Source organism: Thermobia domestica, chromosome 2 (genome assembly GCF_964235325.1).
Source record: "Thermobia domestica chromosome 2, izTheDome1.hap1.1, whole genome shotgun sequence".
In the NCBI taxonomy this organism is placed as follows: domain Eukaryota; kingdom Metazoa; phylum Arthropoda; class Insecta; order Zygentoma; family Lepismatidae; genus Thermobia; species Thermobia domestica.
The window spans coordinates 31,747,589-31,761,050 of NC_137455.1; the positions used below are offsets into that span (position 1 = coordinate 31,747,589).

Here is a 13,462-nt window from a genome sequence, read left to right on the forward strand (position 1 = left end):
AATCCCCAGATCTCAACATATTGAACATCTGTGGTCCGTCATGGAAACAAGACTCCGGCGACGATTTCCACCTCCATCCTCTCTCACGGAACTGGCCGATGCCCTGCACGAGGAATGGTGTTAAATTCCACTTGCTACCATTCACGACCTCTATGTCTCCATCCCACGTCCCATCAAGGCTGTTGTGAAGGCGAAATGTGGCCCGACACCATATTAATCTGGTAAGTTGCAATTTCGTTCAGGTGTTTCCATTTCTCTGATCACCATCTGTACATGACAATGGTAAATTGTGAACGGTAGTAGGGTAAACGTGGTGACTTGATACGTAAAACAGCATAAACTTTTGACAGAAAAAATCCTATAATTCTTAAACTCAGGTTGAGAAGACGTATCTGTCCGTAGTAAGATAACGTGAAAACGGTAGTGGAAAAGGAACGCGAGTTTCTGTAGAAACACGCATTAAGACATTACTAGAAAATTTTAAATTTTAATGTACATTAACTTGTGATATGGGCCTCCATATACCCATACAAGTTCTACACAGCAAGAAACTAGCACGAAAGTTTAGCATAAAAAGCATTTTCAACTTGTAAAATGGGGAGGAATCGGACATAAATTAACCTTAAATTTGGTGGTGGTGTAATTTAAAAACTCACAACACAGAATGTAAGGAATTCAACTTAAAACGTTAAAAAAATACCACGTAGTAACAGACCCGCCATTAGCCACAGACGTTTGGGGGAGCATGGATATGTTAGGGGGGGCAAGTTATTAAAAATTCTCTTCCGCATATCTAAATTGTGTGTTTTTTTTTTTTTTTTTGTGTTGTGGTCTGGAGGGACAACGAAAAGTTTACGGTATGCCAGGTCCCAGCTCCCCTCTAGTTACTGGCCTGCGTAGTAACAATATTTAGTAACTACAAATGATATTATGTTTGAAGAAATGTGATGATAGTTAAATAAAAATAAAACTTGTAGCAACGAAAAGCTGTGTTAGCTGCAAAGACAACACAAACCGTTGACATATAAAACAAATTTCAATCCTGAAGTGAGGAGGAAGGTAGACAAATCAATGCCCTATCTTTATCCGTAGCATACCTTAAAATCAGCGCGTCACCAATGTTTGGTGGCACTAAACAACACATAACGTTCATATAGAAGTAACGTTAAATTACTAAACTTAGAATTCTGAGAACAAGAATTTCAGAAAATGATAGTTATTACGAACTGTTATGGAGAAATGAATAACACATTGATTTATGAATTATTCTAAATATTATAAATAGAATCGATTGAAACCATAACATAAAGTGAAGAGTGACATAAATAATTATATAGACTGCGCTCAAAAAAATTCGAAGGAAGTTTTTGGAATATTACTTAAATAACTAATTTATATTTTCAAATGCCTACGGCCAGTGACGTATTTAGGGGGCTTCCGGGCTTAAGCTTCTCCCGAAATTTTACTTAATATAGTAAAGTATATGAAATATCACCACCAAAACCACTCCCGAAAGTTAGCAAAGGAAACAAAATCGTAAATACGCTACCGACTACGGTTCATGTGTTCATAACATAAAGTTAAGCCAAACACTTCTGAAAAGCATATTCAGAGCGCAGCTCAACCTTTTTTCAAAAATTTCAAATAATCAAGCTTTTACGGGTATTGATGGACTTTTTGATAAAAGTCAATATGTATACAAGAATCCTTACCTTTTACCGTGAGAATCGCAATATTAAGTTGCAAAAATATGATTTACTCCAAAAAAAAATAGAGCTAATAATTACAGTAACAAATAGTTGTGAGCATTAGTTCCCGCGAATATTAAATGTTTTCGCTGCAAACAAAGTATTTATTCTGTGCAGAACAAAACTTAACTGAGCATAGTCATCTCTTATACATATTTTGAAGTATTTTTAGAATACAATTTACCAAGATTCCGATTTCATCAATATGATAAAAAATATATACGTATTGCGAATTTTCACAGATTTCTAGTCCATGGAAATGGTCATGGTCGTTCTCTCTATATTTAAACATTCCAAAATCAAATAGTTGTATTATAATGAATAAAATGACGTGTTTCACCATCAGGTCTGTACAACGTTACGCATATATGTAAGGCAAAACGTTGTCAAAAAGCAAGATTATTGTAGTTATGTTTGTCCATGAAGTGTTGCTAATTTTTAAATTACGAAGTCCGGAAAATAATATCAAATTATCCAAATGCATCTAGAGTCTAATTCTAATTATGTAAAAATTTTAAAATTCATGACGCAAAGCACTAAAAACAGAATACGCCAACAGATAAGCATGCTTAAAAATTTAGGATCTATGGTCTTAAATGTATAATACAAAGCTTGGATAAAACATAATAGAACTGCCAATCCTGTCAGTAGTACTTATATGTAGAACAATAAGCAGCAAATGTGCGCAAATCAATTTGGAATTTTCAGAATGAATGGAAAAGAGGTGTGCAATCGTATTGCTGGAAAAATGAGTAATGTGAAAAGTGAGCAGAGTGTTAACTTCTAACGTACATCTGAAATTAATCACCGAGTGAGTATGTGAAATTGTTCCAACATTTGCATGGTGATAAAAAGATGTTACGTCCTGGAGTGTTTGAGCGCCAAAAACGCTTTAGTGAGACACGCGAGAATGTTGACAATGATGAAAAGCGGATCTTCCTGTCACAGCAACATCAGTGAGAAATGTGACAAAACTTACGGACATTGTACGGAACTATCACAGGCTCAACATTCGAATACTAGTGAAGACTGTGGTGATAATAAAGGATCTATCACGCAATTCTGCACGACAATTTGGAGTTATGCAAAACTTACGGTACACTGTTACGAAAAAAACTACATACAAGCAATGACGTAAGTAGAGGGGAGCAAAAGGGGCTTATGGCCCTAGGGAGCGGATTGGGGGGGCGCAAAATTGGGCAAATATTTGGGGGAGCGGTTTGGTTTGGTTGGTCAGGGAGACACTAAGTCGCTTTCTTGCTCCGGGCTCCAACTAGCGTAGTTGCGTCGCTGCACGCAAGATCAGAACTATTTCCAGAAGCACGTATACAGTGACACAATGGAATATCTGGAAGTGAAGTTGGTAACGAAAATTTGTTACTGGTGACCACACGTGTGCCTTTCAGTTGTAACGTGCTCTCGTTATAAAACTGAAGCTCGTTCGTGGAGACTCTAGCTATTTTAATATAGGCTAGGACACGTTTCACGTAAAAATAAAATTGGTCTATATACGTACCTGTTAGTAATAATCATCAATGATAAGACGATTCCAGAATATTGAAAGTTATTCAACAAACACAGGGCAACCATAAATTTAGGCAAAAGTATATTTGCGAAATAATAAGATTTTTAAGTTCTTTTTACTAATAACTTTATAAACGTCTTCAAAATATATTCCAAAAAGAAGATACGAAAAGTTTCTCAATACACACATTTAACAAGAACTGTAGACTGTTCCATTTAAACAAGCACTTGGCATAATTCATAATCGAACATTAATGTTTTAAATACTACACTAGTTCCGAAATAATTCACTTGTTACTTTTAATATTACTTCTTTTAGTCAGTAAAGATGATTTCTTCAAAACATATATATAATTCAAAAAACAAACTCACCTTAATCATGTTATACCAAGGCGATTGTAATATGTGCACTCATATACGCCATGATCAAAGACCACCGGCTAATCTTGGACAATAACTTCTCACGATAATATCACTATTAAATATAATTCTTTTAATAAATAACGAAATACAATTCACTTCAACTTCAAAAATACTTCTTTCCTATATATATTGCAAATGTAATGCTATTTTACTTTTCGAGTAGCCCATCTAACTTTCGCAAACGAGTTTATACACTTTTACAACTTCTGGAATTCCAACTCTCCACTTTAGTCATTTTAGTCTGAATGACCTCAACGTCACCCAGAGGGCTAGAGCAAGAACAAGTAGTTCCCAATATTGCCAGATATGGCGCTTTAAAATCGCATATCTGGTTGCATAGCCGTTTCAATAGAAATAGGGAAGAGAAAAAAAAAATCGGAATGTCAATACGGTACACATATCACTCACCCCACATAAAAAGTTGACAAACTTTTTAAATACCCGATCATTTTACAAATACCGTATTGAAAGTTATGAATAGAAAACTTATCGTCAGTTTTAAACGTCATGTTGAATTAGTATCTATAACTACCTTTCTACCCCAAACCTACTAACTAAAACCACATACCAACAACTCTCATTCATCCAAAAGAAAAAGATAACAAAACTAAAGAAAAAAAAACTATCCTCCAAAAATCATTCTCACACCGACTCATCCTTCTAGTGACACTATCCAAGTTAGTAAATTTGAGTCCAAGGTCGGACTATTCATAACCTTTACAAAATAATATAATTTTCAATTTATAATATGTATTATAAATTACTCTTAATCTTAATATCAATTAGGCGAGTTTTTTTTAAACCGTTTCATATTCTAAAAATATAAATTTACAGATACATACTTGTGTGTCTTCAGCATATATAATTACATATGTACATCGCTGATATCTCTGGTTTTCGACTTGTCTCCAGGGCGATGCTCCATCAAATATCCAATTGACGTTTACAATCCAGTCAAATTTGCGTTCTATTACACACATTTAATTACAATCCTCTAAATCCGCGTACATTAAAATGTATACATTTTCTTTATATTAATCCCAGGCCTGGAATTATTAAAAAATTTATATTAAAATTCACATATAATTATCACACACACATATATATATATAAATAGATAATTCTCCCGAAATTATAAGCATATAATTATAGCTTGATGATACTAATTAATAGGACTTAATTTAGTTGAATCATACATGCAATGACTAGAGTTTAATATATATATATATTCAATTTCCTACAATTCTTCTACCCTCTCTGAAGAGTTTAATCATGTCAATATGAACCTTACGTACATCATTGTTGTTATCTACCGCTCGCACCTGGACAGTATTCCTTCCCAACCAGCGCTCAATAAAAAATGGCCCCAGCCATTTTGGGCATAATGACTTAGTTCTTTTATCTTTCAAAGATGACTGAAATTGAGCTTTAATCAATATCTTATTTCCTACTTCATATGTATTAGGAAGTCTTCTTTTATCATACAATTTTTTCTTTCTTTGCCATGCCCTCTCCATATTTTCTAAGGCTGTCTTCCATATTTGAGGATCTTTAGTATAAATTTCCTCCAACCTTACATTCCACCGTATATCTAAAGGGTCACACAGATTGTATGTAAAAACCATTTCCATGGGACTACATTTTGTATCTTCGTGTATAGCTGAATTAATAGAAAATTCTATTTCCCATAATCCTCTATCCCATTTACTCTGTTTATCATTGAAGTAAATTCTTAACGAATTTTTAATAGTCGAGACATATCTCTCACTCGGATTCGAAGCAGCGTGATAGGGAGCAATTCTAATGTCCCTTATCCCATTTCCATAAAGGAAATCCCTAAATTTTGCAGAAGTAAACACTGAATGATTATCATGCGCTACTGAATAACAAAATCCGTTCCTACACATTAACTTATACAATTTATTAATAATACACTGACTCGACAAAACTTTGATGGGTTCTAGAAAAATTCTTTTGGAAAAAGAATCAACTATTATCAAACAATAACGTCCCGAACGACTCTCTACCATTGGTCCCAAAAGGTCCATTTGCCAACAACCATTAACCATTTTTTCATATTGAGATACTAACTGTCCCTGGGGTTTCACGTTAGAACTTTTATTTAATTGACACTCCCTGCAAGTAGATACAAAATCCCTTATTTGTTGGATCATTCCCGGCCATGTAAAGCGCGCAAATATTTTTCCAATTGTTCTTTTTATCCCACAGTGCGATCCGGGCAAAATATTTGAATGATAGAATTGAATGATGCTTTTTGCTAAAGTCGTCGGAAGACATACTTTATAAGGGTTTCTAACTGCCCTAGTTTTCTTGCATAATATCCCCCGTACCAACTTATATCCCTCAACAGTCTTTTTCGCTTTTAGTTGTTTTATAATTTCTTTCAGATCCGGATCATTTTCTTGATGTTCGTTGATGGCTATATTGGCACAAGGCATATTCCATAAATTTATCAAAAAATAATTAGTTACCTGTTCCTCATGTGATGGGTTAACATCCATCTCCTCAAAATTATTACTATCGTACAACCTTGATAGAAAATCGGCTGAAATATTTAAATTTGTTGAAATTGATTTTACAACAAAATTAAACGAAAAAAGACGATACAATAATGAACCATAACGCTTGACTCTTTTCATATTCTTTATGGCATATACTAATCCCGCGTGATCAATACGCAATTCAAACTGTGAATGCAAATAGGTACTATACCGTTCCATCAATTCCACCGCCGCCATCATTTCAAGTAAATAAATAGGTTTATTTAAATCATATTTCTTGAGGCGACGACTAAAAAACCCAACCGGTAACAAGTTACCTTCCTCATCATATTGTTGAACTACGCCGCCCAGACTCTTGAGTGACGCATCCGCATTCAAAATAAACTTCTTATTTAAGTCAGGAAGCTTCAACATTATGTGTGTTTCAAACATGAGTTTAATATCGTCTAAGGCTTTCTGTTGTTCGTGCCCCCAAACAAATTTTACAGAAGCACTCCTTAAACGATTAATAGGTTCCATTATTTCATGAAATTGGGGAACAAACTTGCCATAATATTGTAGAAAAGAGCTAAGCGAAATTAAACTTTTCCTATTTTTAGGAGCTGGTAATTTACGAATTACTTCAACCCGTGCTGGGTCCATATACATTTTTCCATTTTCAATTATAAATCCTAAATAGGAAACCTTAGTTGAAAAAAAGGAACATTTCTTTTTAGATAAGGTTAAACCTTTGTCTTCCAATTTTTTCAAGACCTTTTCTAAAATAATTTTATGACTCTTTAAATCTTTTGACTTTATTATGACATCATCCATATACCATTCAACTCCTTCCTCCTTAAGTGGATATAACAGTTCTGTTAATATTTTTGATAAAACGTGACTACCAGCTGCTAAACCAAATGGTAAAAATTTAAATTCGAATAGTCCCCTATGGGTCAAAAAGGCAGTATATCTACGGCTTTCTTTAGTTAGCGGTATTGTTAAGTAGGCCTTACGTATATCAAGATGTGAAAAGAATTTACCATCTGCGAGTTCAGCCAATACATCCTCCATACGCGGCGTATATTGAGTATTTAAGCATAAACGAGAATTTAAAGAAGAGTAGTTTACAACCATGCGTTTTGTTCCATCATTATTATTAACTACAAAACAAGGAAAAGCAAAATCGCTTTCACTCGTTTCTATTATCCCTTCACTCAATAATTCATCCAAAATCTTATCAAGATCCTTTTGAGTAGCCCGTGATAAAGGATATGCCTTTTTACGAATAGGAGAATAATCATCTAATATTATATTATAAGAATAATCTGATATAAATCCAATTTTATCAGAAAATACATTAGGAAATTTTGTAACTAAATTATTAACATACCCTTGTATATGTGGATGTTGGTCAACCACTTCCGGATCCACCATCAAGGATGCCCGCTCGATCTCTGGACTCAGATAAGTATCCCCAGTTGTTTCATGGATATTCTTCATGCATCTTCCAACCCTGCCTCTGTCGGCGCCTCCCAAAAGTCTCTGACCACTCGCCAAACCTGGATCCGCCACCATCCCTGGATTTACTGGAATATTTCCCATTGGATCCATTCCATTCTCCCCCATTGATGATAGATCTCCAACACTATTAGCTTTAATGAATAAACTTGTAAAAATTTCGGACTGTTTTAAAGAAGATAATTCACCATTGAGCTGTTCCCTAATTGAACTAGTGGAAGGGGGACAAGTTTTTGAAGAAAATTGTAACCGAATTTTTCCATTTTCCAAAGGCAACACTAATTCATTTTGAACTAAATCAATTTGCGCCTGTATAGATTTAAGTTCATTAATACCCAAGATGAAAGGTGGATTTAAACTATTAATAAGAAAAAACTTCATTTTGTAAACGCGCTTTTGAAATTTAATATGCAGCATAACACACTGATTGAGTGTCACTTTGCTCTGATTCACCCCCACACCAGTAAATTTCTCATTGTAAACTGCTATAGGTCTAGCTAAACTTTTATTCCACTCATCAAATATTTGTTTACTGACCAATGAGGCGGAAGAACAAGTGTCCACACAACCTAAATATTGTTTACCCATTATATAAGCCGGAATAAAAGCTGCCACTAAATTTCTTTGATTACGACATGAATAAGGTTTTCTAGTCTTTGTCCAACTATAAGGATCACAACCCACTTTGGCTGTACATCCACCCTCATCGCATGTTTCGACTCGAACTCCGGTCTCTGTCATACAAGTCAATGAATTCAACTGTTCACTGCCTTCATTAAATTCACCTACACCATCTCTAACCTTCTCATGGTCTATATTTTGAACTCCTTTTCTACCCCCAACACTGGGTCTCTTATAATCCTTTCGATAATTCACATAATTCCCCCTATTCCCTGCAAAGCGTTCATTAATTTGGGAAGAATTATGGTCCATCTGACTCACACCACTTCTCGCATATCTAAAATCCAACAACTGAGACTTATCACCAACTTTATTTTCTTGCTTAAATAAGGGTGAGCGATGCTTAATGTTATAATTCTTTTCCAGCACTCGATCCTTTTTACCACGCCCCCTTTCATAAATACCATCCGGCCCCCTAGTCGGGGAAAGAGCCGTGTTCAAGGACAAAAAGTTTTTTATTTCACCCAAACATTCCTTCTGAGAATTTATAAACTGTCTATTTTTCCCCACGAAACCATCATCCTGCGGATATCGAACCCCTTGATCACTTATATGAGTAGAAGACCCCAATCCCTCTGCAAAGCGTCCTGCTGGAGTCCTACTCATATTCACCTTTACCATTTGTTTATTTAATAAGGACTGTTTATACGCTTTACAAGTCGCCATTCGATGGTTCGCACCACAAAAATAACAATTAATTTGTTTCTTCATTCCACTATCAGCTCTAGTAAAATTTATCATTGAATTGTATACTTCAACATTCCTATTATATGTCTCGTAATTATGGATATCAGCCATCAGTTCCCTCAAAGACTCCGGTTGTCTATATTTATACATATCAAATTTTATTTGTGGTTTCATTCCACTTACCACTATATCCAATACCTCCCTTTCATTTATTCGGCCATAACAAACTTTATGATAATCCACAATTTTATTTACGTATTCAAGAATGTTTTCATTAGGTTCTTGCATTGCATTCAAGAATCGTATAGTCAAGTCCCGTTTACCTAATGGAGTAATGAGCTTCCTAAACAAGTAACTACTTATGTCTGTCCATTGTCTCGTTTGCTCATATACATGCAATAATTCATTATTTAAACGCCCCTGTGATTTACTCAAAGCAGCTAACAATACTGCTTCAATCGGAAACAAACCACCCTTTATTATATTATAAACAGTGACCATAAAACGAAACAAACCGACATCACTTTTACCGTCTGTAAACGGAATTTGCTTTATTTTCTCACTAAAAAGAGCACTTGTTGTATTAACAGCAATCTTATCAAAATTAATATTGAAAGGAAAAAACCTTTGATTAATATGCGAAGTTTGATTTTCTTGCTCCGATATTAACTCACGACCAAAAGGCACAAATGGATTTGTATTCTCTTTTTCTTTTTCCTCCTTTATAAAATCAGCTGTTTCACCACTACTAATGTGCACTGAATGGAATTCCTTCACACCACTGCTACTACCTGATAACAAGGGTTGAGTTACGTCATCGTACACGTGCAGCTGCCTTCCCGTTCCTGACTCGACACCTGCTACACAACTGCTTGAATAGCTAACACTATTAATCGAAGGACTCTCCTCCCTCCACATTTCGTCTTCCAGATATGATAGATCCCAATGACCTCGAGCACATTCAGGGATTACAATTCCTTCATCGCCTCCTACACAACCATTTAAAAAGAGTTGTGACCTAGTATTTTCCATATTTTTACCACGTATTAGACTCACTATTACAAGCAACAGGAAAAAAGGAAAAGAAAAGTACCGGACTCCTTTTAACAATAAATGATCCATAACCCACTGCAAGAAACCGTCAAACCGGATTTAATCACTTTCCACATATCCATATTATTTCATCAATACTATAATTTTTATAATTATATCGTCCTTTTTCCTCAACTCTATTTATATATATATGCCACTTGGTACGTACATATAATAGGAATTCAGACTAAAATTTTTGTGTAACGTGCTCTCGTTATAAAACTGAAGCTCGTTCGTGGAGACTCTAGCTATTTTAATATAGGCTAGGACACGTTTCACGTAAAAATAAAATTGGTCTATATACGTACCTGTTAGTAATAATCATCAATGATAAGACGATTCCAGAATATTGAAAGTTATTCAACAAACACAGGGCAACCATAAATTTAGGCAAAAGTATATTTGCGAAATAATAAGATTTTTAAGTTCTTTTTACTAATAACTTTATAAACGTCTTCAAAATATATTCCAAAAAGAAGATACGAAAAGTTTCTCAATACACACATTTAACAAGAACTGTAGACTGTTCCATTTAAACAAGCACTTGGCATAATTCATAATCGAACATTAATGTTTTAAATACTACACTAGTTCCGAAATAATTCACTTGTTACTTTTAATATTACTTCTTTTAGTCAGTAAAGATGATTTCTTCAAAACATATATATAATTCAAAAAACAAACTCACCTTAATCATGTTATACCAAGGCGATTGTAATATGTGCACTCATATACGCCATGATCAAAGACCACCGGCTAATCTTGGACAATAACTTCTCACGATAATATCACTATTAAATATAATTCTTTTAATAAATAACGAAATACAATTCACTTCAACTTCAAAAATACTTCTTTCCTATATATATTGCAAATGTAATGCTATTTTACTTTTCGAGTAGCCCATCTAACTTTCGCAAACGAGTTTATACACTTTTACAACTTCTGGAATTCCAACTCTCCACTTTAGTCATTTTAGTCTGAATGACCTCAACGTCACCCAGAGGGCTAGAGCAAGAACAAGTAGTTCCCAATATTGCCAGATATGGCGCTTTAAAATCGCATATCTGGTTGCATAGCCGTTTCAATAGAAATAGGGAAGAGAAAAAAAAAATCGGAATGTCAATACGGTACACAGTATAATTCTTACACGAAATATGAACCCGTTACCACCAGATCAGATAGTTAATTAGCAGTATTGTCAGTAGATTTTGCTGAATCTATAAGAACATGTAAAAAAGAAGGGTCCCTCTTGTTGCAGAACAATTTATAAATTTTTCATCACTACAATTCTCCTTTGTGTATGGCATTGGCCTTGTAACGTGGGTGCCTGTCACCATGGCATGCTGGGTACTCAGGTTTCAGATCAAGGAGGAGGCCTCTAGATATAGATATTAGCTGCGAATATACTGAATATACTGGATAAGCAGTCATGGACAGACTACAAGGAGTGGGCAAAAGAAAATGGACATGGGATTTTGAACATGGAATATTAGAAGTCTCTATAAGTAGGCGAGTTAAAATTCGTAACGAGTGAGTTGGAAAAATACAGGATGGACTTAGTGGGAAATCAGGAAGTTAGGCGAGATGCAAATGGGACTGTAAATTTCAAAAAATGTTACGTTCTTATACGGGGATGGAAATAAAAATCACCAATTAGGAAAAAGAGTTTGAGTTAACAAACAAATAGTACCAGCAGTTGACCGGGTTGAATTTGTTATTGATAGTTTTTCTTTTATTACTTGTAAAGGTCGGTAATATGATATTATCTTTAAAATATACATGCCCAACAAAAAATAAGGACGAAGCTAAAAATGACAGTTTTTACGAACAAGTGGAAAATATATTTGACCAACTCACGCGATAAAATATAAAATTCCAAGTAGGGCATTTCAATACGAAGGTAGGACGAGAGGATATTTTCAAAACGATTATAGGGAAAGAACGTCTGCATAAGGAAAGTAATCACAACGGTGTTCGACTCGTGAACATTGCAACATCCAAAAAAAACTTATCCTGAAGAGAGAAAAATTCCCACATGTCGACGTTCATAAATACACTTGGACTTCACCAGACGGAAGAACACATAATCAAATTGATCACGTTTAAGTATATAGAAGAAGACAATCTAGCACAATTGATATTCGGTCGTTTAGAGGGATTGATTGTGACACTGATCACCACCTGATAGCAGCGATAATACGAGAGAGGTTATCGTTGAATAAAAGTAATATTCAATGTCTGAAAACGGAGAGATTTAATTGAAATAAATTAGAAGAGAGCCAGGTAACAGAGAATACTAGATTGAAGTTTCGAATAGATTCTCGGTTTTAGAACATTTGGAATGCACAATTTTTGAGGATAATTGGATTGAAATTAGAGGAAGCATTAAAATTTTCAGCGAAAGAAAATTGAGACACGCGCAAATAAGTAGGAACAAACCATGGTTTGACCAAAAATGTATTAAACTCGCCGAGAAGATAAAACTGGCAAAATTGCGGTGAGTGCAAAGTTCGAATGAAATAACTACACAAAAATCTCGAAATCATCAAGCTTGAAACTTCCAAAACTTTTAGAACAAAGAAGCGCGATTTTATGAAAGTTACAATTAAGGAACTTGAAGATAATAGTAAAAAAAACTTTCAGGAAATGTATAAGGGGATCAAAGAATTTAAGAAATGCTATCAACCTCCTGCTTACATATTAAAAAAGCTGACGGAATAGTTCTTACTGATACAGATAACATCGAAAATAGATGGAAAGATTTTTCTGACTATTTGCTTAACAGGCAGCCAAAACCTAATGTGCACGAAGAAAGAGAATTACACACGACAGAACCATATAATAAAGAACCTAACCCGTAGAAGTAGAAATCGCTATAAATATATTAAAGAAACACAAATCTCCGGGTGCATACGAAATTCCGTCTGAGCTAATTTTAGCTGGAGGCGACAAATTGTGGAACAAGATACACAAAACTCATTCTCATTATCTGGAACAAAGGAAGAGTGCCACAAAAGTGGAAAGAATCATTGTTCCAACTCACAAGAAAGGCGACAAAACTACTGCAATAATTATTGAGGCATTTCCCTTCTGTCAGCATTCTATAAAATCCTTTCAAACATTCTATTAGCAAGATTGACCCCACACGTAGATGAAATTATTCAAAATCGTTAGTGCGGATTTCGACGAAATCGATCAACTATCGAAAAAATACCGTTTGACAATTACTCGAAAAGAAGTGTGAATACAATACCTTCGTAAATCAACTATTTATTGATTTCA

At 34.6% G+C, this 13,462-nt stretch overlaps 1 long non-coding RNA gene across 1 annotated transcript; it reads right to left on the reverse strand.

The window, feature by feature from the left end:
* Nucleotides 1-3,596: 3,596 nt before the first annotated feature.
* On the reverse strand, nt 3,597-11,307 carry LOC145671310 (uncharacterized). The gene is made up of 3 exons (XR_014128502.1): nt 10,866-11,307; nt 7,590-7,851; nt 3,597-4,741 (listed from the first exon to the last, which is right to left on the reverse strand). It is a non-coding gene; the product is annotated as an uncharacterized LOC145671310 (long non-coding RNA).
* Nucleotides 11,308-13,462: the final 2,155 nt, after the last annotated feature.